The sequence below is a fragment of the Arachis stenosperma genome, chromosome 4, assembly GCF_014773155.1.
Source record: "Arachis stenosperma cultivar V10309 chromosome 4, arast.V10309.gnm1.PFL2, whole genome shotgun sequence".
Taxonomy (NCBI): domain Eukaryota; kingdom Viridiplantae; phylum Streptophyta; class Magnoliopsida; order Fabales; family Fabaceae; genus Arachis; species Arachis stenosperma.
The window spans coordinates 64,882,815-64,910,108 of NC_080380.1; the positions used below are offsets into that span (position 1 = coordinate 64,882,815).

The window sequence follows — 27,294 nt, forward strand, 5'->3', positions numbered from 1 at the left end:
CTGAAGCAGCCATTATGGGTCTCATCAACGGCCTACGAGAGGGGCCTTTTAGTCATTCCATATCAAAGAAACATCCCACATCACTGAATGAAGTACAAGAACGAGCAGAAAAGTACATCAACATAGAGGAAAGCTCTCGACTAGGAGAGAACTCGAAATCCGAATCCTTTTACTCCTCCCCAGATAAGGATAAAAAGTCCAAGAAAAAATAAGATTAGCATGGAGAGAAGATCAAGAAATACCACAATTACACCCCTCTCCAGCTGTCTCTCGTGGAAGTATACCGAGAAGTATGCCACACTGAAAAAATCCCACCACCTCGCCCACTTAAAAGCAAAAAGGGTGGAGGAAATCGGACAGAATACTGCGAATACCATCGAATATATGGACATCCCACCAACGAGTGCTTCGACTTGAAGAATGTCATAGAGAAATTGGTAAGAGAAGGGAGACTAGATCGATACCTAACTAGTAAGATAGATGAGCCCAGAAAAAGAAGAAGAGACAAAGAGGTCGGACGGACAGAACGATCACCTCGTACCCCAGAGAGAAATGTTCACATGATACATGGAGGATTTGCGGGAGGAGGAATCTCCAAATCGTCTCGCAAAAGACACCTCAAAGAAGTATATCACGTCGAGGGAGGAGAAGGAGCACCCGACCTCCGTACTATTACTTTCACTAAAGAGGACGCAGCTGGCATCATCTCGGGACATGACGATCCCATGGTCATCACTATTATATTGGCCAACACTAACCTCCACCACACACTGGTGGACCAAGGAAACTCAGCTGACATCTTGATCGAAACCGCCTTCGACAAACTCAGGCTGGAAGAAAAAGAGGTCCGAGCATATCCGAACAGCTTATTCGGATTAGGAGACACTCGAATCCAACCACTTGGATACATCTCGCTACACACAACCTTTGGAAAGGGAAACCGGTCAAGGACACTCAACATAGACTACATTGTGGTCGACGTGAGCTCAACCTATAATGCCTAAATAGGTCGGACAATGCTAAATCAGCTCGGGGCAGTAGTCTCAACTCCACATCTATGCATGAAGTTCCCAACTACAGAAGGGATCGCTACGATAAAAGAAGACCAGAAAAATAGCACGCCGCTGTTATAGTGAAAGTCTGAACCTTAGAGTCAAAGGAGAGGAAATCCACACCATCGAACTCGGGGGATTTTGAGGTCGGGAGGAACTCCATCCACAGCCTAAAGGCGAGATAGAAAAAGTCCAGATCGGAGATGTCCCAGATAAAATGACCAATATCGGTGCAATCCTAAAGGGAGAAGTAAAAAAGTCCCTCATACAGTTCTTAAAAGATAATAACGACCTCTTCGCGTGGAAGGCCGCAGTATATCCAGGATCTCGGCCAGTACAACAGAAGTGTAGAAAGCTCAGACCAGAAAGATCCCAAGCTATGGAAGAACAGGTACAAGCTCTACTAGAGGCAGGATTCATTAGAGAAGTCAAGTACCCACTATGGCTAGCCAATGTTGTCTTGGTAAAAAAGTCAAATGGGAAGTGGCGGATGTGCAATGATTACACCGACTTCAACAAAGCTTGCCCAAAAGATCCTTATCCACTCCCAAACATTGACACTCTAGTGGACGCCTCCTCCGGAGACAAGTACCTCTCATTTATGGACGCCTATTCAAGATATAATCAAATCCTGATGTACCCACCTGATCAAGAAAAAACCTCATTCTTAACACCCAAAATGAATTATTGCTACGTCGTCATGCCATTCGAACTCAAAAATGCAGGAGCTACCTACCAAATGTTAATGAACAAAGTCTTCGCATATCACATTGGAAAACTAATGGAGGTATACGTGGACGATATGTTAGTAAAGACACAAGCGAGGAATCACTACTGTCTGACCTCGCCCAAGTGTTCAATACCATAAGAAAGCATGGCATGCGACTTAACCCTGTGAAATGCACATTCGTCATAGAAGCTGGCAAATTCTTAGGATTCATGCTCACACAAAGAGGAATCGAAGTAAACCCGGACAAGTGCCAGGCCATACTCAACATGAAAAGCCCGACCTGTGTCAAAGAAGTGTAACAACTCAACGGGCGACTGGCAGCCTTGTCCAGGTTTCTAGCTGGATCAACCATAAGATCTCTCCCTTTCTATGCTACACTAAGGAAGGAAAAGAATTTCGAATGGACATCAGAGTGCAAGCTAGCTTCCCAGGAGAAGCACCCATATTATACTTAGAAGTAGGAAGCTGGGTAGTAGCCTCGGCACTAGTATGAGAGGATGAAAGTGGACAGCAACCTATATTCTTCATCAGCAAAGTGCTACAAGGGTCCGAACTGAACTATCAAAAGAAAGAAAAGTTCGCCTACGCTCTCATATTAACCTCTCGATGACTTCGTCTATACTTTCAGGCTCACACCATCATGGTTCGGACCAACCAGCCCATAAAAGGCATTCTACAGAAAACATATTTAGCAGGGAAAATCCTACAGTGGGCAGTCGAGTTGTCCGAAATTGACCTCTAATATTAAGCTCAGACAGCAATCAAATCACAGTATCTGGCCGACTTCATTGCAGAGTACACTGACACCCCAGAAATCCCTACAAAGTGGAATCTTTACGTGGACAGCTCTTCAAATAAAACCGGGAGTGGAGCAGGCGTGATAATAGAAAGTAATCAGGGAGCCCAAATCAAACTCTCAATAAAGTTCAAGTTCCATGCTTCCAATAACCAGGCTGAGTATGAGGCACTATTGGCTGCTGTTCAAACCCTGGGTTGAGCTGTCCGACCTGGGATATTCTACTGATAAAGTCGACCGACCTCTTCAGGTCAGGACAATCCGACCTCTTCTCAAAGAGCTCGGTCAAATCACCAGGAAAGCCCGAAAAGAGCCTAAATGGAAGACCGCGCCCCAAAACGTAAGTGATGAGCGGATAATTTATACGCTTTTTGGCATTGTTTTTAGTATGTTTTTAGTATGTTTTAGTTAGTTTTTAGCATATTTTTATTAGTTTTTAGTTAAAATTCACTTTTCTGGACTTTACTATGAGTTTGTGTGTTTTTCTGTGATTTCAGGTATTTTCTGGCTGAAATTGAGGGACCTGAGCAAAAATCTGATTCAGAGACTGAAAAGGACTGCAGATGCTATTGGATTCTGACCTCCCTGTACTCGAAGTGGATTTTCTGGAGCTACAGAAGCCCAATTGGCGCGCTCTCAACGGCGTTGGAAAGTAGACCTCCTGGGCTTTCCAACAATATATAATAGTCCATACTTTGCCCAAGATTTGATGGCCCAAACCGGCGTGGCAAATCAGCTTCAGAAATCCCGGCGTTAAACGCCGGAACTGACACAAAAATTGGAGTTAAATGCCCAAACTGGCATAAAAGCTGGCGTTTAACTCCAGAAAAAGTCTCTACACATGGAAGCTTCAATGCTCAGCCTAAGCACACACCAAGTGGACCCCGAAAGTGGATTTTTACGTCATTTACTCATTTCTGTATACCCTAGGTTACTAGTTCACTATTAATAGAATCTTTTGATATGGTATCTGTACCTCATGACACTTTACACATTTCTCATTGTATCTTCTACAGCATGAGTCTCTAAACCCCATGGTTGGGGGTGAGGAGCTCTGCTGTGTCTTGATCGATTAATGCAATTACTACTTTTTTTCATTCAATCATGCTTGCTTCTATTCTAAGATATCACTTGTTCCTAAACCTGATGAATGTGATGATCCGTGACACTCATCATCATTCTCACCTATGAACGTGTGCCTGACAACCACCTCCGTTCTACCCTAGATTGAGTAGATATCTCTTGGATTCCTTAATCAGAATCTTCGTGGTATAAGCTAGAATTGATGGCGGCATTCAAGAGAATCCAGAAGGTCTAAACCTTGTTTGTGGTATTCTAAGTAGGATTCAAGGATTGAATGACTGTGACGAGCTTCAAACTCCTGAAGGCTGGGCGTTAGTGACAGACGCAAAAGAATCACTGGATTCTATTCCAACCTGATTGAGAACCGACAGATGAATAGCTGTGCTGTGACAGAGCGCGTTGAACATTTTCACTGAGAGGATGGGAGGTAGCCATTGACAACGGTGAAACCCTACATACAGCTTGCCATGGAAGGAGTCTTGCGTGCTTGAAGAAGAAGACAGTAGGAAAGCAGAGATTCAAAAGATAAAGCATCTCCAAAACCTCAACCTGTTCCCCATCACTGCAAAACAAGTACTTATTTCATGTTCTTTTGCTTTTTACAATCAACCCTGATAATTATTGATATCCTGACTAAGAGTTACAAGATAACCATAGCTTGCTTCAAGCCGACAATCTCCGTGGGATCGACCCTTACTCACGTAAGGTATTACATGGACGACCCAGTGCACTTGCTCGTTAGTTGTGCGGAATTGCAAAAGTGTGATTGCAATTTCGTGCACCAAGTTTTTGGCGCCATTGCCGGGGATTATTCGAGTTTGGACAACTGACGGTTTATCTTGTTGCTTAGATTAGGACTGTTTTATTTTTGTTGGTTTAGAGTCTTTTATTTGATTTTAGTTTCATATTTTAAGTTTGGTGTCTTCCTTGTGTTTTCCTTTAAGTTTTCGAAAATTTGTGTTTGATTTTCTAAAAAATTTAAGTTTCGTGTCTTTTGTGCTTTTATTCAGTTAAAAATTTTTCAAAAATTTGTTCTTGGTGTTCATCTTGATCTTCAAAGTGTTCTTGGTGTTCATCTTGACATTCAAAGTTTTCTTGTTTGTTCTCTTTGTTTTGATCTAAAATTTCTAAGTTTAGTGTCAATTTGTTGTTTTTCTCTTCCCTCATTAATTTTAAAAAATCAAAAAGATATCCTTTCCTTATTTTACTCATATTTTTCGAAATTTTGCATTAATTTAGTCAAAGATTTTCAAAATCATATCTTTTTTTTAGTCAAGTCAAAATTCTAATTTCAAAAATTGATCTTTTCAAATCTTTTTCAAAAATCAAATCTTTTTAATTTTTTTTGAATCAAACCTTTTTAATTAATTAATTAATTTAGTTTTCAATTTGTTTTGATTTTATTTTCTTTCAGTTTTCGATATTTTATTTTATTTTATTTTATTTTCCATTTATTTTAGTTTAGTAATTTTGGTCACTTTTAATTAAATAAAATAAAAAAATAAATAATCTACTTGCAATCCATATCATCTCCTTTTCTCCATCATGGACCTAAGTGGAATTGAGCAGTCCAGAAGGACTCTGGGGTCATATGCTAACCCCATTACAGCTGCATATGGGAGTAGCATCTGTATACCTCCCATTAAAGCAAGCAGCTTTGAGCTAAATCCTCAACTCATTATCATGGTGCAGCAAAATTGCCAGTATTCCGGTCTTTCACAGGAAGAACCTACTGAGTTTCTGGCACAGTTCTTACAAATTGCTGACACAGTACGTGATAAAGAGGTGGATCAGGATGTCTACAGATTATTACTGTTTCCATTTGCTGTAAAAGATCAAGCTAAGAGGTGGTTGAATAACCAACCTACAGCAAGCATAAAAACATGGAGACAGTTATCAGACAAATTCCTGAATCAATTTTACCCTCCAAAAAGGATGACACAGCTAAGGCTGGACATCCAAGGCTTTAAACAAGAGGATAATGAATTCCTTTATAATGCCTGGGAGAGGTGTAGAGGTATGCTAAGAAAATGCCCCTCTGAAATGTTTTCAGAGTGGGTACAGTTAGACATCTTCTACTATGGGCTTATAGAAAAAGCTTAGATGTCTTTAGACCACTCAGCTGGTGGATCTATACACATGAGGAAGACGATTGAAGAGGCTCAAGAGCTCATAGATACGGTTGCTAGAAATTAACATTTATACTCAAGCAGTGAGTCCTCTATAAAAGAAGAAGCTATGGCAGTAACTACTGATCCTAACCCTCAAGAACAGATGGTTGAGCTTAATCAGCAATTACTCCTTATGACAAAATAATTAGCAGAATTTAAAGAGATGCTCCAAGACACTAAAAATGCTAACAAGAATATGGAAGCACAATTGAATCAGACAAGACAGCAACTATCTAAACAGATAATAAAAGAATGCCAAGCTGTTAAATTAAGGAGTGGGAAGACATTGAATGTATCAACTCAAAGCAGCAGAAAGCTAAGAAAGGAACAACGGACAGAGGATGACCAACCAACTACCCAAAATCACTCTGAGGACAGTAAGAGCCCAGAGAGGAATGATTCTGGCGTTCAAACACCAGAAAAGGGTAAGAAAGTGGCGTTAAACGCCCAATAAAAAGCCACTTTTGGCGTTCAAACGCCAGAAAAGGGTTGCAATCTGGCGTTAAACGCCCAAAAATCACCCAATCCTGGCGTTCAAACGCCACAAAGGGGTCAGACACTTGCAAGCGCTGATAACAACCCCCTTAAGCAGGCTTCTCCAACCACTTCTGTAGGAAATAAACCTGCAGCAACTAAGGTTGAAGAATATAAAGCCAATATACCTTATCCTCAGAAACTCCGCCAAGCGGAACAGGATAAGAAATTTGCTCGCTTTGCAGACTATCTAAGGACTCTTGAAATAAAGATTCCGTTTGCAGAGGCACTTGAGCAAATACCTTCTTATGCTAAGTTCATGAAAGAGATCTTAAGTCATAAGAAGGATTGGAGAGAAACTGAAAAAGTTTTTCTCACTGAAGAATGCAGTGCAGTCATATTAAAGAGCTTACCAGAGAAGCATAAAGATCCTGGAAGCTTTATGATACCATGCACATTAGAGGGTACTTGTACCAAGAAAGCTCTATGTGATATTGGGGCAAGTATCAACCTAATACCTGCATCCACTATCAGAAAGCTTGGCTTGACTGAAGAAGTCAAACCAACCAGGATATGTCTCCAACTTGCTGATGGCTCCATTAAATACCCATCAGGCATAATTGAGGACATGATTGTCAAGGTTGGGCCATTTGCCTTTCACACTGACTTTGTAGTGCTGGAAATGGAGGAGCACAAGAGTGCAACTCTCATTCTAGGAAGACCTTTCCTAGCAACTGGACGGACCCTCATTGACGTCCAAAAAGGGGAATTAACCCTGAGAGTCAATGATGATGAGTTCAAGTTGAATGTTGTCAAAGCTATGCAGCATCCAGACACATCAAATGACTGCATGAGCAGTGATATTATTGACTCTTTGGTGGAGGAGGTCAATATGACTGAAAGTCTTGAATCAGAGCTAGATGACATCTTTAAAGATGTTCAGCCTGATCTGGAGGAACTAAAGGAAATAAAAGAAATTCTGAAAATTCATCAGGAAGAAGATAAGCCTCCTAAACCAGAGCTCAAGCCACTACCACCATCCCTGAAATATGCATTTCTGGGAGAAGGTGACACTTTTCCAGTGATCATAAGCTCTGCTCTAAATTCACAGGAAGAGGAAGCACTAATTCAAGTGCTAAGGACACACAAGACAGCTCTTGGGTGGTCCACAAGTGATCTTAAGGGCATTAGCCCAGCAAGATGCATGCACAAGATCCTATTGGAGGATGATGCTAAGCCAGTGGTTCAACCACAAAGGCGGCTAAATCCAGCCATGAAGGAGGTGGTGCAGAAAGAGGTCACTAAGTTACTAGAGGCTGGGATTATTTATCCTATTTCTGATAGCCCCTGGGTGAGCCCTGTCCACGTTGTCCCTAAGAAGGGAGGCATGACAGTGGTTCATAATGAAAAGAATGAACTAGTTCCTACAAGAATAGTTACAGGGTGGCGCATGTGTATTGACTACAGAAGGCTCAATACAGTCACCAGAAAGGATCATTTTCATTTACCATTCATAGACCAGATGCTAGAGAGACTAGCAGGTCATGAATACTACTGCTTTCTGGATGGCTACTCAGGTTACAACCAAATTGTAGTAGATCCTCAGGACCAAGAGAAAACAGCATTTACATGTCCTTCTGGAGTATTTGCCTACAGAAGGATGCCTTTTGGTCTATGCAATGCACCTGCAACCTTTCAGAGGTGCATGCTCTCTATCTTCTCAGATATGGTAGAGAAATTTCTGGAAGTCTTCATGGATGACTTTTCAGTATTTGGAGACTCATTCAGCTCCTGCCTTAACCATCTAGCACTTGTTCTGAAAAGATGCCAAGAGACCAACCTAGTTTTAAACTGGGAAAAATGTCACTTTATGGTGACTGAAGGAATTGTCCTTGGGCATAAAATTTCAAACAAAGGAATAGAGGTGGATCAAGCTAAAGTTGAAGTAATTGAAAAATTACCACCACCTACCAATGTTAAGGCAATCAGAAGCTTTCTGGGGCATGCAGGATTCTACAGAAGGTTTATAAAGGATTTTTCAAAAATTGCCAAACCTCTGAGTAATCTGCTAGCTGCTGACACTCCATTTATTTTTGATAATGAGTGTCTGCAGGTGTTTGAAACTCTGAAAGCTAAGCTGTGATGACAGGTCATCATATACCCATTTTTCAAGCTAATTTCACTTGTTTTATTAGTCTTTATGCACTTTCTTGCATCCTAAGTAAGTGATTTGGAGTGAAAATGCATAACTTCTTTAAATCAAACAACCACCATAAAATTAATGTTAACTCATGAGGTTTAAGCTGAATTTAATTGATTTTTAATTGATTTATAAGCCTTGTGAATTTAGTGATACTTTGAGTGGTTGTTTTGGTTTATTGTAGGTGAAAAAAAGAAGAAAAGAGGAAGCGTGGCTTAAGAAAGTGTGGCCCAAGAGAGAAAAAGTATGGCGCATAAAAGAAGGAAGCAAGCATTGCCCTCCACAAGGGCACACTGCCCTCAAGGAGGGCAAGATAAGGAAACAAGCATTGAGAGGCAACACTGCCTTGCCCACAACAAGGGCAGACCACAAATTGGTGCCATGAATCAAGAAGATCAAAAACATTGCCCTGCCTTTTTCAAGGGCAATATCGGGCTCACCAAAGGAAGAAATTCAAAGAAAAAGCTCACCAATGCTTGCCACAAGGATCGAACACGGCACCGTGAGGAAACAAAAAACTAAGCCTTACTTTGGTGCCAAGAAAACCAAGGAAAAGTGTAGCGTGTGCATTGCCCGACTTTTCGAACACGGGGCTTCAACTTTGGAAACATTGCCCTGCCCTCCGCAAGGGCAGGGCAGCATCTTGTGGTGCACGGCCAGCGCACCAGATTGGCACACCATGGGAAGTCTCGGCAGCAACGGCACGTACGCACGGGCATCATTCTGGCGCACCAAAAATTTCTGCCCTGCCCTCCACAATGGCAGGGCAGCGTCCTGCAGCACCAACTCGCACGCAACACTCGCACCAAGGCCGCACGCATCAATTCCTGCCCTGCCCTCCACAAGGGCAGGGCAGCCTCCTGGAAGCAACTTTTCTTGGGCTGAAATTAGATTAAAAATCCAATAAAATTCATTTCTTCACCAAATCAAAAGCCCATCCAAATTCCAAAATCCAAGAATAGAAAGTGTATAAAAAGGAGATAGTTTGATGTAATTAGGACCTCTCTTTTCACTTTTGACTTTTGAACCTTCTTTGGGGTTTTTGAATTTTTACATTTTGAGACTTCATTGAGAGCTAGGACTTCACTGAGATTTCTGAGAATTGGGGAGGAGAATTGATCTCTCTTCTTCCTCATTCTTGCTTGAGCATTTTTAGTTTTCTTGTTTGACTCTTGGGTGTTAAGAATTGAGGAAATTCTGTCTCAATCTCCACTCAAGAACTCTTTAATTTCATCTCTGTATAATTAAGTTCATTTACATTCCCTTTACTGTTTCTTCTTCAATTTCTTGTTAATTGCTTTGAGAATTTGGATCTGGGAAGGCAATTGAGATCTAAACTTTGCTATCTAGTCTCTGGAAGTCCTGAGATCACATTTTCCTTTTGGTTCTTCTGTGAACCCCTGCTGCAGCTCAATATTACTTTCTGTTTAAATTCTAGTTACCCCTAATTCAACTTCTGCTTTATTACTTGCTGAAATTTAATCTCCATTGCTCAAATTCTGAAATCCCAATCCTCAAATCCCTTTTCATTATTGCAATTTATATTTCTTGCTCTTTAAGTTACTGCAATTTACATTTCTTGCACTTTAAGTTTTAGTCATTTAATTTCTTGTTCTTTAAGATTCAGCTCTTTTACTTTCAGTTTTCTTTAATTTCTGCAATTCATCCCTCTCCCTTTACATTTCTTGTTGTTTAATTACTGTTGGATACAAAAACACTCAACCATTACTTGATTCGCTTGAATAAATCAACCACTAAACTAAAATTGCTCAATCCTTCAATCCCTGTGGGATCGACCTCACTCATGTGAGTTATTATTACTTGATGCGACCCGGTACACTTGCCGGTGAGTTTTGTGTCGGATCGTTTTCCGCACATCAAGTTTTTGGCGCCGTTGCCGGGGATTGAAATAGATTGACAATGATTAAGTGAAGTGGAGATCTAGATCAAGCACTTTTTCTTTATTGTTTACTTAACACACTAACTGTTTGAATTTTTGCTTAAACTAACAAAAAAACTTCACTCTAGCAATAGATTGAAGTTTCACTGGTTTTCTGGATTTGTGTGTTTCTTATTGTGTATTTGTATGTCAGGTACAGGAAGAGGCTCCCCTGTTCTCTCTGAACTTGACCAAAGAACTCTTCGAAGAATAAGAAGAGCTGAAAGAGGGAAGAACGTCATTGGAGAGGAAGAATCTGAGGAGGAATTCCAAGAAATAGAAGGAGATCCATCAAATCCCAATCAACCAGAAGGAGGGGCCAACAATAACCCACAACAAAGAAGAGTGCTGGCTTCCTACACATTTGCAAATGCTAGACACTGTGGGAGTAGCATCCTTACCCCCAATGTCAATGCAAACAACTTTGAACTAAAGCCACAGCTCATCACACTGGTCCAAAACAACTGTTCTTTTGGAGGAGGGCCATTGGAAGATCCGAATCAACATCTATCTACCTTTTTAAGGATTTATGACACTGTCAAAACCAATGGTGTGCCTCCTGACAGTTACAAGTTACTGCTATTTCCATTCTCTCTCAGAGACAAAGCCACTCAATGGCTAGAAATATTTCCAAAGGAAAGCATCAACTCTTGGGATGATTTGGTGAGCAAGTTTCTAGCAAAATTTTATCCCCCTCAAAGGATCATAAGATTGAAGACTGAGGTGCAGACATTCACTCAAATGGAGACTGAAAATTTATATGAAGCATGGGAAAGATATAAGGCACTGCTGAGGAAATGTCCACCAGAGATGTTTACTGAGTGGGATAAGTTGCAGAACTTCTATGAAGGACTTACGCTGAAAGCTCAAGAAGCACTTGATCACTCAGCTGGAGGCTCATTATAACTCATGAAAACTACAGAGGAAGCTCAAAACCTCATTGATATGGTGGCCAACAACCAATATTTCTTTGCTCATCAAAGGCAACGCCAACCATCATAAAGAAGAGGAGTAATGGAGTTGGAAGGAGTGGATTCAATTCTAGCTCAGAACAAGATGATGCAGCAGCAGATTCAACAACAGTTTGAGCAAATGGCCAAAAGAATTGATGGCCTGCAAGTAGCATCAGTGAGTGCCACAAGCCAACCATCAACCACATGGGTGCAAAATGAAGAAACCCAAGAGGAGCAACAGCAAGAGCAAGTCCAATACATGCACAACCAAAATCCCAGAACAAATAAAGTCTATGGTGATACCTACAATCCATTTTGGAAGAACCATCCCAACCTCAGATGGGGAGACAACCACAATCAAACTCAGCAACCATGGCAAAGAAACTCAAATCAAAACAATTGGAAAAATACAAACCACAACAACCAGCCAAACACTAACCAAAACACATACAGAAAACCACAAAACACTTACCCCAACTCAAACCATTATCCACTCAATAACCAACCAACTAACCAAAATACCTACCATCATCCAACAACACCCCAAAACCAACCCACCTCACAAGAATCCCAGAGGATTACTAATCTAGAGCTGCTCATGGAGAAAATGATGAAGAACCAAGAATTGACAACAAAAAACCAAGAAGCTTCCATGAAGAACTTAGAAAGGCAGATTAGACAAATCTCCAAACAGATTTCTGTTGAAAAACCATCAAGCTCACTACCAAGTGACACCATTCCTAACCCAAAGGAAGAATGCAAAGTCGTGCAATTAAGGAGTGGAAAGATATTAGTGGATGGCAACCAAGGAGCAACTAAGGAACTTTTGGAGAATGACAAAGAGTCAACAGAGAAAGATGAAGCTAACAACAAGGACATAACAAGCAAGAATGTCCCAGAAAAGCTCACAGAAGAAAACAACCAACCAAAGAACTCAAAGAAGGGAAAGCAGATCATGGAAGAACCAAATCCAAGACAACATCAAGTGGAGAAGAGCTTAACACCACCACTGCCTTATCCACAGAGATTGCAAAAAGAAGCAAAGGATCAACATTTCCACAAATTTCTTGAGACTTTCAAGAAGCTGGAAATCAACATACCTTTGGCTGAGGCATTGGAGCAAATGCCTCTATATGCCAAGTTCTTAAAGGAGCTCATCAATAAGAAAAGAGACTGGAACGAGAAGGAGACGGTATGCTCAGTGAGGAATGTAGCGCCGTGCTCCAAAAAGGAATTCCACCAAAGCTTAAAGATCCAGGGAGTTTTGTAGTATCTTGTACCATAGGCAAACTAGCCTTGGACAAAGCTCTTTGTGATCTTGGAGCTAGTATCAACTTAATGCCCTTGTCCATGATGAAGAAGCTTGCTATAGAAGAACTCAAACCCACCAGGATGTCACTAGTCATGGCTGACAGATCAATCAAGACACCCAATGGAATTGTGGAAAATCTGTTAGTGAAGGTTGGAGAGTTTATCTTCCCTGCGGATTTTGTAATTCTAGACACCGATGAGGAAGGAAACAATTCAATCATCTTGGGGAGACCATTTTTAGCAACTGCAAGAGCCATTATAGACGTGGAAAAAGGAGAAATGATCTTCAAAGTGCACAATGAGCAAATGATCATAAATGTTTTTAAGTCAATGCAACACCCTCCTGAGCAGGAAGATCATTTGAGAGTGGATATGATAGAAAGCCTACTGGAAGAAATGTTAGACACTAATCAGCATGAACAAGAAGAAGAAAATCAAGAAACAGTGGAGGAACACGCAGCTGAGATCTCCATTGACAAAGAGGTGGAAACAAGCAAGAAAGAAGAAGTGCAAAAACAAGAACTGAAGCCATTACCTTCCCATCTCAAATATGCATTTCTTGGCACTTCAGAGAGCTTTCCAGTGATCATCAATTCATCCCTGACAAAGAAAGAAGAAGGAGAGCTTCTTGATATTCTCAAAGCTCACAAGGATGCTTTAGGATGGACCATTGATGATCTGAAAGGCATTAGCCCTACAGTGTGTATGCATAAAATTCTCTTGGAAGACAATTCCAAAGCAGTAATTCAACCTCAGAGAAGGTTAAATCCTGCAATGAAGGAAGTTGTCCAGAAGGAAGTAATGAAATTGTGGAATGCAGGGATAATATATCCTATCTCCGATAGCTCATGGATAAGCCCAGTCCAAGTAGTACCAAAGAAGGGTGGAATGACAGTCATTATTAATGAGAAAAGTGAACTCATTCCTACAAGGACTGTGACAGGATGGAGGATGTGTATTGACTATAGGAGGCTGAATGATGCCACACGCAAAGATCATTTCCCACTTCCTTTCATTGATCAGATGCTTGAAAGGTTGGCTGGCCATGCCTACTATTGCTTCCTGGATGGCTATTCTGGGTATAATCAGATAGTGGTAGATCCAAAGGACCAAGAAAAGACTTCATTCACATGCCCAGTTAGAGTTTTCGCTTATAGAAGAATGCCATTCGGACTATGCAATGCCCCAGCCACTTTTCAAAGGTGTATGCTCTCCATTTTTTCAGATATGGTTGAAAAATTTTTAGAGGTTTTCATGGATGACTTTTCTGTTTTTGGTGATAATTTCAATACTTGCCTAAAACATCTAACTCTTGTTTTGAAACGATGCCAAGAAACTAATTTGGTTTTGAACTTGGAGAAGTGCCATTTCATGGTGCCTGAGGGGATTGTTCTTGGTCATAAAGTTTCAAGAAAAGGGATAGAGGTTGACAAGGCAAAAGTGGAAATTATAGAAAAGCTCCCTCCACCAACTAATGTGAAATCTGTTAGAAGTTTCTTGGGGCATGCAGGATTTTATAGAAGGTTTATCAAGGATTTTTCTAAAATAGCCAAACCTTTGAGTAATCTGTTAATGATTGATAAACCTTTTGTTTTTGATGAAAATTGCCAGCATGCTTTTGAAACTTTAAAACACAAACTCACAACAGCACCAATTATCACACCTCCGGATTGGAAACTACCCTTTGAACTCATGTGTGATACAAGTAATATTGCAATTGGTGCTGTACTTGGACAAAAGAAGGGAAATTTGCATCATGTCATATATTATGCAAGTAAAGTGTTGAATGAGGCTCAAAAAAATTACACTACAACAGAGAAGGAATTGTTAGCTGTAGTCTATGCATTTGATAAGTTTAGATCATACTTGATAGGATCTAAAATTGTGGTTTATACTGATCATGCCGCCCTCAAGTATTTGATGTCAAAGCAGGATGCTAAACCAAGACTTATCAGGTGGATACTACTCCTACAGGAGTTTGATATTGAGGTAAGGGACAGGAAAGGCACTGAAAACCGAGTTGCTGATCATTTGTCAAGGCTGCCACAAGAAACAATTCAAAAAGCCTCACAACCTGTGAATGAAAGCTTCCCAGATGAACACCTATTGCTGATTCAACAAACACCATGGTTTGCTGACATAGCAAATTACAAAGTGGCGAGAAAGATACCTCAAGAATTCTCTAAGCAACAAGTGAAAAAGCTAATCAATGAAGCAAGGAGGTTCTTGTGGGATGAACCTTTTCTGTTCAAGAGATGTTCTGATGGAGTAATTAGGAGATGTGTCCCTGAGAGTGAAATAAGAAACATATTATGGCATTGCCAGGGTTCAGCTTATGGTGGACATTTTGGTCCAGAAAGAACAGCTGCTAAGATATTGCAAAGTGGGTTCTATTGGCCAACTATATTCAAAGATGCCAGAGAGTTTGTCCACCAATGTAATAAATGCCAGAGAGCAGGAGGATTGACAAGAAGGAATGAGATGCCACAGAATTTCATTTTGGAATTAGAATTATTTGATCTATGGGGCATTGATTTCATGGGACCCTTTCCCCCTTCCTATTCCTTCAGATATATCTTGGTAGCAGTGGAGTATGTCTCAAAGTGGGTGGAAGCCATAGCCACAACCACTTGTGATGCACAAATTGTCCTTCAATTCCTCAAGAAGCACATTTTTACTAGATATGGGGTACCCAAGGGTCTTATTAGTGATGGTGGTGGTCATTTCTGTAACAAACAAATGGAAAAACTTCTTCATAAATATGGAGTTATTCATAAAGTAGTCACACCATATCACCCTCAGACTAATGGGCAGGCTGAATTAGCAAACAGAGAATTGAAGAAAATCCTAGAGAAAACAGTAGGAAGCACAAGAAAGGATTGGGCTAGGAAGTTGGACGATGCACTCTGGGCATACAGGACAGCTTTCAAAACTCCCATTGGGAAATCCCCATTTCAGCTATTATATGGAAAATCTTGTCACCTACCTGTAGAGCTTGAACACAAAGCCTTTTGGGCTACCAAACTCCTAAACCTTGACTCCGAAGCAGCAGGGGAGAAAAGGTTGTTGCAGTTAAATGAGCTGGATGAATTTAGGCTAAAAGCCTATGAAAGTACCAAGATATACAAGGAAAAAGCCAAGAGGTGGCATGACAGAAGGATCTTGAAGAAAGAATTCAAACCTGGGCAACAAGTACTCTTGTACAACTCACGACTCAAAATATTCCCTGGCAAGCTTAAATCTAAGTGGACTGGTCCGTATTTGGTAACAAAGGTCTTTCCTTATGGGAGTTTTGAATTGCTGGACGAAGCAACAAAGAGTCGAGTCACAGCAAATGGTCCCAGAGCAAAGCTATACCTAGGAGGACAATGGGACAAGAAAAAAGAGGTTCAGAGTCTAAACCCCTCTTGAAGTAAAAATGGAAGATGTCAAGCTAGTGACAATAAAAGAGCGCTTGTTGGGAGGCAACCCAACCTGAGGTAGTTTTCTTTTCATAGTTTTTTTTCAATAAAGATGTTAAATAAATGGTATGCATTGCAAGGAGCTAAGTTTGGTGTTGCACACCAAAACAACTTAAGGGAGAATGAAGGATTCTAAGTTTGGTGTTCCACCAAAATCTCATTTAAAAGAACATTCTCACTTCCTGCATAAATGCTAGCTCCAAACAATCGAACAAAATTTTCAACTATTTAACAGTTTTCTAGCTTTAATCCCATAACCTTTAGCAAGGATACAAGGTTTCAAATATGGTCAACTTGTTGCATCAGAGGTAGTGGCAATTAATTAAGTTTGGTGTTCACACACCAAAATAAATCCAAAAGCCACACTCAATTTATGCATACTAACCATACACTTAAGGGCTTGAGAAGCAAGCAACTTTGAGAATTATGCAGGACATGAGTCAACAATTGAAGATATTGTGCATCTTAACTCAAAGAAAACACAACAGAAGGAAGAATCAAAGGTCTGCAACTTCAAAGGTTGTATCTAAACTTAATCCTTGCTGCTGTGAATTGTTTTGAACACAGGAACCATTATATATCCTGCTAAAGTGTCTATCTAGTTGCAAGTGAAGTTGTATGCTGATCTGCATTATGCTTGTCATTCATCACTTAGCTTGAATTTTGTTTTGTTTCCCATATGCTTGAATAAAAGAGATTTTGTTTGAATTGAAAAGTAAAAATCCAATGTTGCATAAGTAGAATGGAAGCTAACGGTGGTATATGTGTTTGATTAAATGCATAACTCATGAAATAAGTGCTGCATAGTATCATGTTCATTGAAGTGTGAGCTAGCTTGCTATTATGAAGGTTCCTATCAATAAAGAAAAAGCCCTTGAGAACAAAAATAAAATAGAAAGAACAGGAAGAAGAAAAAGCCAATGTGGCATGAAAAACAAAGAATAAAGGCTGGACACCAATAGCTTGCACCCTAGGACACATGCCTGTGGTGTTCTTGTACTAGGATATGCTTGGATAAGTAAATTCTAAGGGGTATTTTAAAACCTGGTCACTTAGATCAACTGATTTGGGATGGCCAATTGAAAGTCCACAATAAAGAGCAACCTAGATACAGAACATTTAGTTATCCAAAGAGATGCTGGGCATCAATGATCCTAGGAAGAAGTAGTGAGCCATATGTCTGTGGTGGAAGATGTTGATTTAAAAATAAAGCCAAAGGCTACTACTACAACATTAGACACCAAGCCTTCAAGAATAATAAGCTTGATAAGCAACATGAGAAAAGAAAAGTTAGCAAGGGAGCAAAGAAAGAATAAACCTTATAACAGCAAGTTTAGCAAGCCTTTGAGGAAGAATGTATATTATGTAACAGCAACAATAATTGAGTTATCATTATCTGCATAAAAACCCCATGAATCAAATTCTGCTATATGCTTAATAAGGATATGCTCCTTTTCTTGTTCATTTCATTTTCTCTTAGTTTTGATGCTTGCTTGGGGACAAGCAAGATTTAAGTTTGGTGTTGTGATGACAGGTCATCATATACCCATTTTTCAAGCTAATTTCACTTGTTTTATTAGTCTTTATGCACTTTCTTGCATCCTAAGTAAGTGATTTGGAGTGAAAATGCATAACTTCTTTAAATCAAACAACCACCATAAAATTAATGTTAACTCATGAGGTTTAAGCTGAATTTAATTGATTTTTAATTGATTTATAAGCCTTGTGAATTTAGTGATACTTTGAGTGGTTGTTTTGGTTTATTGTAGGTGAAGAAAAGAAGAAAAGATGAAGCGTGGCTTAAGAAAGCGTGGCCCAAGAGAGAAAAAGTGTGGCGCATAAAAGGAGGAAGCAAGCATTGCCCTCCACAAGGGCACACTGCCCTCAAGGAGGGCAACATAAGGAAACAAGCCTTGAGAGGCAACACTACCCTGCCCACAACAAGGGCAGAGCACAAATTGGTGCCATGAATCAAGAAGATCAAAAACACTGCCCTGCCCTCCTCAAGGGCAATATCGGGCTCACCAAAGGAAGAAATTCAAAGAAAAAGCTCACCAATGCTTGCCACAAGGATCGAACACGGCACCATGAGGAAACAAAAAACTAAGCCTTACTTTGGTGCCAAGAAAACCAAGGAAAAGTGTAGCGTGTGCATTGCCCGAGTTTCGAACACGGGGCTTCAACTTTGGAAACATTGCCCTGCCCTCCGCAAGGGCAGGGCAGCATCTTGTGGTGCACGGCCAGCGCACCAGATTGGCGCACCAAGGGAAGTCTCGGCAGCAACTGCACGCACGCACGGGCATCATTCTGGCGCACCAAAAATTTCTGCCCTGCCCTCCACAAGGGCAGGTGGTGTGCGAAATTGTGATCACTACTTTTCACAACTCAAATAATCCCTAGTAATGGCCCCAAAAACTTGGTGCTCAATACCATGGCATAAACACAACTTTGCACAACTAACCAGCAAGTGCACTGGGTCGTCCAAGTAATAAACCTTACGCGAGTAAGGGTCGATCACACGGAGATTGTTGGTATGAAGCAAGCTATGGTCACCTTGTAAATCTTAGTCAGGCAGATTCAAATGGGTATAGATGATGAATAAGACATAAAGATAAAGATAGAGATACTTATGTATATCATTGGTGAGAGCTTCAGATAAGCGTATGAAGATGCTTGTCCCTTCCGTCTCTCTGCTTTCCTACTGTCTTCATCCAATCCTTCTTACTCCTTTCCATGGCAAGCTTATGCAAGGGTTTCACCGTTGTCAGTGGCTACCTCCCATCCTCTCATTGGAAATGTTCAACGCACCCTGTCACGGCACGGCTATCCATCTGTCGGTTCTCAATCAGGCCGGAATAGAATCCAGTGATTCTTTTGCGTCTGTCACTAACGCCCCGCCTTCAGGAGTTTGAAGCACGTCACAGTCATTCAATCATTGAATCCTACTCAGAATACCACAGACAAGGTTAGACCTTCCGGATTCTCTTGAATGCCGCCATCAGTTCTTGCCTATACCACGAAGATTCCGGTTAAAGAACCCAAGAGATAAACATTAGAGCCTTGTTTGCTTATAGAACAGAGTGGTTGTCAGTCACTTGTTCATAAGTGAGAATGATGATGAGCGTCACATAATCATCACATTCATCAAGTTCTTGAGTGCAAATGAATATCTTGGACAAAGAACAAACTGAATTGAATAGAAGAACAATAGTAATTGCATTAATACTCGAGGTACAGCAGAGCTCCACACCTTAATCTATGGTGTGTAGAAACTCCACCGTTGAAAATACATAAGAACAAGAGTGATCATTGGCTTCGGCCCCAGAGAGGGAACCAGAAGAACCAAGATCTGATCTAAGAACTAGATGTCCGAAGATGCTAAATACAATAGTAAAAGGTCCTATATATAGAGAACTAGTAGCCTAGGGTGTACAAAGATGAGTAAATGACATAAAAATCCACTTCCGGGCCCACTTGGTGTGTGCTTGGGCTGAGCATTGAAGCATTTTCGTGTAGAGACTCTTCTTGGAGTTAAACGCCAGCTTTTATGCCAGTTTGGGCGTTTAACTCCCATTTTGGTGCCAGTTCCGGTGTTTAACGCTGGAATTTCTGAAGGTGACTTTGAACGCCGGTTTGGGCCATCAAATCTTGGGCAAAGTATGGACTATCATATATTGCTGGAAAGCCCAGGATGTCTACTTTCCAACGCCGTTGAGAGCGCGCCAATTGGGATTCTGTAGCTCCAGAAAATCCACTTCGAGTGCAGAGAGGTCAGAATCCAACAGCATCTGCAGTCCTTTTCAGTCTCTAAATCAGATTTTTGCTCAGGTCCCTCAATTTCAGCCAGAAAATACCTGAAATCACAGAAAAACACACAAACTCATAGTAAAGTCCAGAAAAGTGAATTTTAACTAAAAACTAATAAAAATATACTAAAAACTAACTAAATCCTACTAAAAACATACTAAAAACAATGCCAAAAAGCGTACAAATTATCCGCTCATCACAACACCAAACTTAAATTGTTGCTTGTCCTCAGGCAACTGAAACTCAAATAAGATAAAAAGAAGAGAATATGCAATGAACTCCAAAAAACATCTATGAAGATCAGTATTAATTAGATGAGCGGGGCTTTTAGCTTTTTGCCTCTGAATAGTTTTGGCATCTCACTTCATCCTTTGGAATTCAGAATGATTGGCTTCTTTAGGAACTCAGAATCCAGATAGTGTTATTGATTCTCCTAGTTAAGTATGATGATTCTTGAACACAGCTACTTTATGAGTCTTGGCCGTGGCCCAAAGCACTCTGTCTTCCAGTATTACCACCGGATACATACATGCTACAGACACATAATTGGGTGAACCTTTTCAGATTGTGACTCAGCTTTGCTAGAGTCCCCAATTAGAGGTGTCCAGGGTTCTTAAGCACACTCTTTTTTGCCTTGGATCACAACTTTATTTCTTTCTTTTTTTCTTTCTTTTTCTCTTTCTCTCCCTTTTTTTCGTTTTTTTTTTCGCCTATTTTTTTTTTGTATTCACTGCTTTTTCTTGCTTCAAGAATCATTTTTATGATTTTTCAGATCCTCAGTAACATGTCTCCTTTTTCATCATTCTTTCAAGGGCCAACATTCATGAACAACAAATTCAAAAGACATATGCACTGTTTAAGCATACATTCAGAAAACAAAAGTGTTGCCACCACATCAAAATAATTAATCTGTTATAAAATTCAAAATTCATGCAATTCTTTTCTTTTTCAATTAAGAACTTTGTTTATTTAAGAAAGGTGATGGATTCATAGGACATTCATAACTTTAAGGCATAGACACTAAGACACTAATGATCATAAGACACAAACATGGACAAACATAAGCAAAAATTCGAAAAACAAGAAAATAAAGAACAAGGAGATTAAAGAACGGGTCCACCTCAGTGATGGCGGCTTGTTCTTCCTCTTGAAGGTCTTATGGAGTGCTTGAGCTCCTCAATATCTCTTCCTTGTCTTTGTTGCTCCTTTCTCATGATTCTTTGATCTTCTCTAATTTCATGGAGAATGATGGAATGTTCTTGGTGCTCCACCCTTAGTTGTCCCATGTTGGAACTCAATTCTCCTAGGGAGGTGTTGATTTGCTCCCAGTAGTTTTGTGGAGGAAAGTGCATCCCTTGAGGCATCTCAGGGATCTCATGATGAGAGGGGTCTCTTGTTTGCTCCATCCTTTTCTTAGTGAAGGGCTTGTCCTCATCAATGGGGATGTCTCCTTCTATGTCAACTCCTACTAAATAACAGAGGTGACAAATGAGGTGAGGAAAGGCTAACCTTGCCAAGGTAGAGGACTTGTCCGCCACCTTATAGAGTTCTTGGGCTATAACCTCATGAACTTCTACTTCTTCTCCAATCATGATGCTATGAATCATGATGGCCCGGTCTAGAGTAACTTCGGACCGGTTGCTAGTGGGAATGATTGAGCGTTGAATAAACTCCAACCATCCTCTAGCCACGGGCTTGAAGTCATGCCTTCTTAATTGAACCGGCTTCCCTCTTGAATCTCTCTTCCATTGGGCGCCCTCTTCACAAATGCCAGTGAGGACTTGGTCCAACCTTTGATCAAAGTTGACCCTTCTTGTGTAAGGATGTTCATCTCCTTGCATCATGGGCAAGTTGAATGCTAACCTTACATTTTCCGGGCTAAAATCCAAGTATTTCCCCCGAACCATAGTAAGCCAATTCTTTGGATCCGGGTTCACACTTTGATCATGGTTCTTGGTGATCCATGCATTGGCATAGAACTCTTGAACCATTAAGATTCCGACTTGTTGAATGGGGTTGGTAAGAACTTCCCAACCTCTTCTTCGAATCTCATGTCGGATCTCCGGATATTCACTCTTTTTGAGTGAAAAAGGGACCTCGGGGATCACCTTCTTCAAGGCCACAACTTCATAGAAGTGGTCTTGATGCACCCTTGAGATGAATCTCTCCATCTCCCATGACTCGGAGGTGGAAGCTTTTGCCTTCCCTTTCCTCTTTCTAGAGGTTTCTCCGGCCTTGGATGCCATAAATGGTTATGGAAAAACAAAAAGCAATGCTTTTACCACACCAAACTTAAAAGGTTTGCTCGTCCTCGAGCAAAAGAAGAAAGAAGAGAGTAGAAGAAGAAGAAATAAGGAAGAAGGGAATGGCTTTGTGTTCGGCCAAAGAGGGAAGAAGTAGTGTTTAGGGTGTGTGAAAATGAAGGAGTGAAGATGGGTTTATATAGGGGTGAAGAGGGGGGTAGGGTTCGGCCATTATGGGTGGGTTTGGGAGGGAAAGTGGTTTGAATTTGAATGGTGAGGTAGGTGGGGTTTTATGAAGGATGGATGTGAGTGGTGAAGAGAAAGATGGGATTTGATAGGTGAAGGGTTTTTGGGGAAGAGGTGTTGAGGTGATTGGTGAATGGGTGAAGAAGAAGAGAGAGGGTGGTGGGGTAGGTGGGGATCCTGTGGGGTCCACAGATCCTGAGGTGTCAAAGAAAAGTCATCCCTGCACCAAATGGCATGCAAAATCACGTTTTGAGCCAATCTTGGCGTTAAACACCGGGCTGGTGCCCATTTCTGGCGTTTAACACCAGGTTCTTGCCCTTTCCTGGCGTTTAACGCCAGTCTGGTGCCCCTTTCTGGCGTTAAACGCCCAGAATGGTGCCAAACTGGGCGTTAAACGCCCATCTGCTAGCCTCACTGGCGTTTAAACGCCAGTAGGTTCTTCCTCCAGGGTGTGCTGTTTTTCTTCCTGTTTTTTATTCTGTTTTTGCTTTTTCAATTGTTTTTGTGACTTCTTATGATCATCAACCTACAAAAAACATAAAATAACAAAAGAAAATAGATAAGATATAACATTGGGTTGCCTCCCAACAAGCGCTTCTTTAATGACAGTAGCTTGACAGAGGTCTCTCATGGAGCCCCACAGATACTCAGAGCAATGTTGGAACCTCCCAACACCAAACTTAGAGTTTGAATGTGGGGGTTCAACACCAAACTTAGAGTTTGGTTGTGGCCTCCCAACACCAAACTTAGAGTTTGACTGTGGGGGCTCTGTTTGGCTCTGTTTTGAGAGAAGCTCTTCATGCTTCCTCTCCATGGTGATAGAGGGATATCCTTGAGCCTTAAACCCAAAGGATTCTTCATTCACTTGAATGATCAGTTCACCTCTGTCAACATCAATCACAGCCTTTGCTGTGGATAGGAAGGGTCTGCCAAGGATGATGGATTCATCCATGCACTTCCCAGTCTCTGGGACTATGAAATCAGTAGGGATGTAATGGTCTTCAACTTTTACCAGAACATCCTCTACAAGTCCATAAGCTTGTTTTCTTGAATTGTTTGCCATCTCAAGTGAGATTCTTGCAGCTTGTACCTCAAAGATCCCTAGCTTCTCCATTACAGAGAGAGGCATGAGGTTTACACTTGACCCTAAGTCACACAGAGCCTTCTTGAAGGTCATGGTGCCTATGGTACAAGGTATTGAAAACTTCCCAGGATCTTGTCTCTTTTGAGGTAATTTCTGCCTAGACAAGTCATCCAGTTCTTTGGTGAGCAAAGGAGGTTTGTTCTCCCAAGTCTCATTACCAAATAACTTGTCATTTAGCTTCATGATTGCTCCAAGGTATCTAGCAACTTGCTCTTCAGTGACATACTCATCCTCTTCAGAGGAAGAATACTCATCAGAGCTCATGAAAGGCAGAAGTAAGTCCAATGGAATCTCTATGGTCTCATTTTGAGCCTCAGATTCCCATGGTTCCTCATTGGGGAACTCAGTGGAGGTCAGTGCACGCCCATTGAGGTCTTTCTCAGTGGCGTTCACTTTCTCTCCTTCCTCTCCAAATTCGGCCATGTTTATGGCCTTGCACTCTCCTTTTGGATTTTCTTCTGTATTGCTTGGAAGAGTACTAGGAGGGAGTTCAGTAATTTTCTTGCTCAGCTGTCCCACTTGTGCCTCCAAATTCCTAATGGAGGACCTTGTTTCAGTCATGAAACTTTGAGTTGTTTTGATTAGATCAGAGACCATGGTTGCTAAGTCAGAGGGGTTCTGCTTAGAACTCTCTGTCTGTTGCTGAGAAGATGATGGAAAAGGCTTGCCATTGCTAAACCTGTTTCTTCTACCATTATTGTTGTTGAAACCTTGTTGAGGTCTCTGTTGATCCTTCTATGAGAAATTTGGGTGATTTCTCCATGAAGAATTATAGGTGTTTCCATAGGGTTCTCCCATGTAATTCACCTCTTCCATTGAAGGGTTCTCAGGATCATAGGCTTCTTCTTCAGATGAAGCATCCTTAGTACTGCTTGGTGCATTTTGCATTCCAGACAGACTTTGAGAAATCAAATTGACTTGTTGAGTCAATATTTTATTCTGAGCCAATATGGCATTCAGAGTATCAATCTCAAGAACTCATTTCTTCTGACTTGTCCTATTGTTCACAGGATTCCTTTCAGAAGTGTACATGAATTGGTTATTTGCAACCATTTCAATGAGCTCTTGAGCTTCTGTAGGCATCTTCTTCAGATGAAGAGATCCTCCAGCAGAGCTATCCAAAGATATCTTGGATAGTTCAGAGAGACCATCATAGAAAATACCTATGATGCTCTATTCAGAAAGCATGTCAGAAGGACATTTTCTGATTAATTGTTTGTATCTTTCCCAAGCTTCATAGAGGGATTCACCATCCTTCTGTCTGAAGGTTTGGACTTCCACTCTAAGCTTACTCAATTTTTGAGGTGGAAAGAACTTTGCCAAGAAGGCATTGACTAGCTTTTCCCATGAGTCCAGGCTTTCTTTTGGTTGTAAGTCCAACCATACTCTAGCTCTGTCTCTTACAGCAAAAGGGAATAGCATAAGTCTGTAGACCTCAGGGTCAACCCCATTAGTCTTGACAGTGTCACAGATTTGCAAGAATTCAGCTAAGAACTGATGAGGATCTTCCAATGGAAGTCCATGGAACTTGCAATTCTGTTGCATTAGAGAAACTAATTGAGACTTAAGCTCAAAGTTGTTTGCTCCAATGGCAGGGATAGAGATGCTTCTCCCATAGAAGTCGGGAGTAGGTGCAGTAAAGTCACCCAGCACCTTCCTTGCATTGTTGTTGTTTTCGGCTGCCATGGGTTCTTCTTCTTTGAAGAATTCGGTTAGGTCCTCTATAGAGAATTGTGCCTTAGCTTCTCTTAGCTTTCGCTTCAAGGTCCTTTCAGGTTCAGGGTCAGCTTCAACAAGAATGCCTTTGTCTTTGTTCCTGCTCATATGAAAGGGAAGAGAACAAGAAAAATGTGGAATCCTCTATGTCACAATATAGAGATTCCTTGAGGTGTCAGAGGAAAAGAGAAATAGAAAGAAGAAGTAGAGAATTTGAACTTAGTGAGATAGAGTTCGAATTGTGCATTGAAGAGGAGTGGTACTCCATAAATAGAAGGATGTGTGAAGAGGGGAAGAGATTTTTCGAAAATTAAGTTAAAAAGTTTTTAAAAACATTTTGAAAAGCTTTAATTGATTTTCGAAAACCAAGAGTGGGAAAGAAATCAAGTAATTTTTGAAAAAGATTTTGAAATTAGAAATCAAAAAGATATGATTAAAAAGTTATGGTTTTAAAAAGATATGATTGAAAAGATATGATTTGAAAACAATTTAAAAAAATTTGATTTTAAAAATTAATGACTTGCCTAACAAGAAAAGATATGATTCAAACATTAAACCTCTCTCAACAGAAAAGGCAACATACTTGAAATGTTCAATCAAATCATTAATTGTTAGCAAGTATCTTTGAAAAAGAAAAGAAATTGATTTTAAAAACATTTGATTGAAAAGATTTGATTTGAAAAAGATTTGATTTTGAAAAACTTTGAAAACTTGAAAAAAAAATTGATTTGAAAACAAAATTTTCCCCCTTGTGATCACTACTTTTCACAACTCAAATAATCCCTAGTAATGGCCCCAAAAACTTGGTGCTCAATACCATGGCATAAACACAACTTTGCACAACTAACCAGCAAGTGCACTGGGTCGTCCAAGTAATAAACCTTACGCGAGTAAGGGTCGATCCCACGGAGATTGTTGGTATGAAGCAAGCTATGGTCACCTTGTAAATCTTAGTCAGGCAGACTCAAATGGGTATAGATGATGAATAAGACATAAAGATAAAGATAGAGATACTTATGTATATCATTGGTGAGAGCTTCAGATAAGCGTATGAAGATGCTTGTCCCTTCCGTCTCTCTGCTTTCCTACTGTCTTCATCCAATCCTTCTTACTCCTTTCCATGGCAAGCTTATGCAAGGGTTTCACCGTTGTCAGTGGCTACCTCCCATCCTCTCATTGGAAATGTTCAACGCACCCTGTCACGGCACGGCTATCCATCTGTCGGTTCTCAATCAGGCCGGAATAGAATCCAGTGATTCTTTTGCGTCTGTCACTAACGCCCCGCCTTCAGGAGTTTGAAGCACGTCATAGTCATTCAATCATTGAATCCTACTCAGAATACCACAGACAAGGTTAGACCTTCCGGATTCTCTTGAATTCCGCCATCAGTTCTTGCCTATACCACGAAGATTCCGGTTAAAAAACCCAAGAGATAAACATTAGAGCCTTGTTTGCTTATAGAACAGAGTGGTTGTCAGTCACTTGTTCATAAGTGAGAATGATGATGAGCGTCACATAATCATCACATTCATCAAGTTCTTGAGTGCAAATGAATATCTTGGACAAAGAACAAACTGAATTGAATAGAAGAACAATAGTAATTGCATTAATACTCGAGGTACAGCAGAGCTCCACACCTTAATCTATGGTGTGTAGAAACTCCACCGTTGAAAATACATAAGCACAAGAGTGATCTTTGGCTTCGGCCCCAGAGAGGGAACCAGAAGAACCAAGATCTGATCTAAGAACTAGATGTCCGAAGATGCTAAATACAATAGTAAAAGGTCCTATATATAGAGAACTAGTAGCCTAGGGTGTACAAAGATGAGTAAATGACATAAAAATCCACTTCCGGGCCCACTTGGTGTGTGCTTGGGCTGAGCATTGAAGCATTTTCGTGTAGAGACTCTTCTTGGAGTTAAACGCCAGCTTTTATGCCAGTTTGGGCGTTTAACTCCCATTTTGGTG

At 40.6% G+C, this 27,294-nt stretch overlaps 1 non-coding gene across 1 annotated transcript; it reads left to right on the forward strand.

The window, feature by feature from the left end:
* The first annotated feature begins 24,792 nt into the window (after window positions 1–24,792).
* Window positions 24,793–24,900, forward strand: LOC130977815 (small nucleolar RNA R71). The gene has a single exon (XR_009085490.1). It is a non-coding gene; the product is annotated as a small nucleolar RNA R71 (small nucleolar RNA).
* The last annotated feature ends 2,394 nt before the right edge of the window (window positions 24,901–27,294 follow it).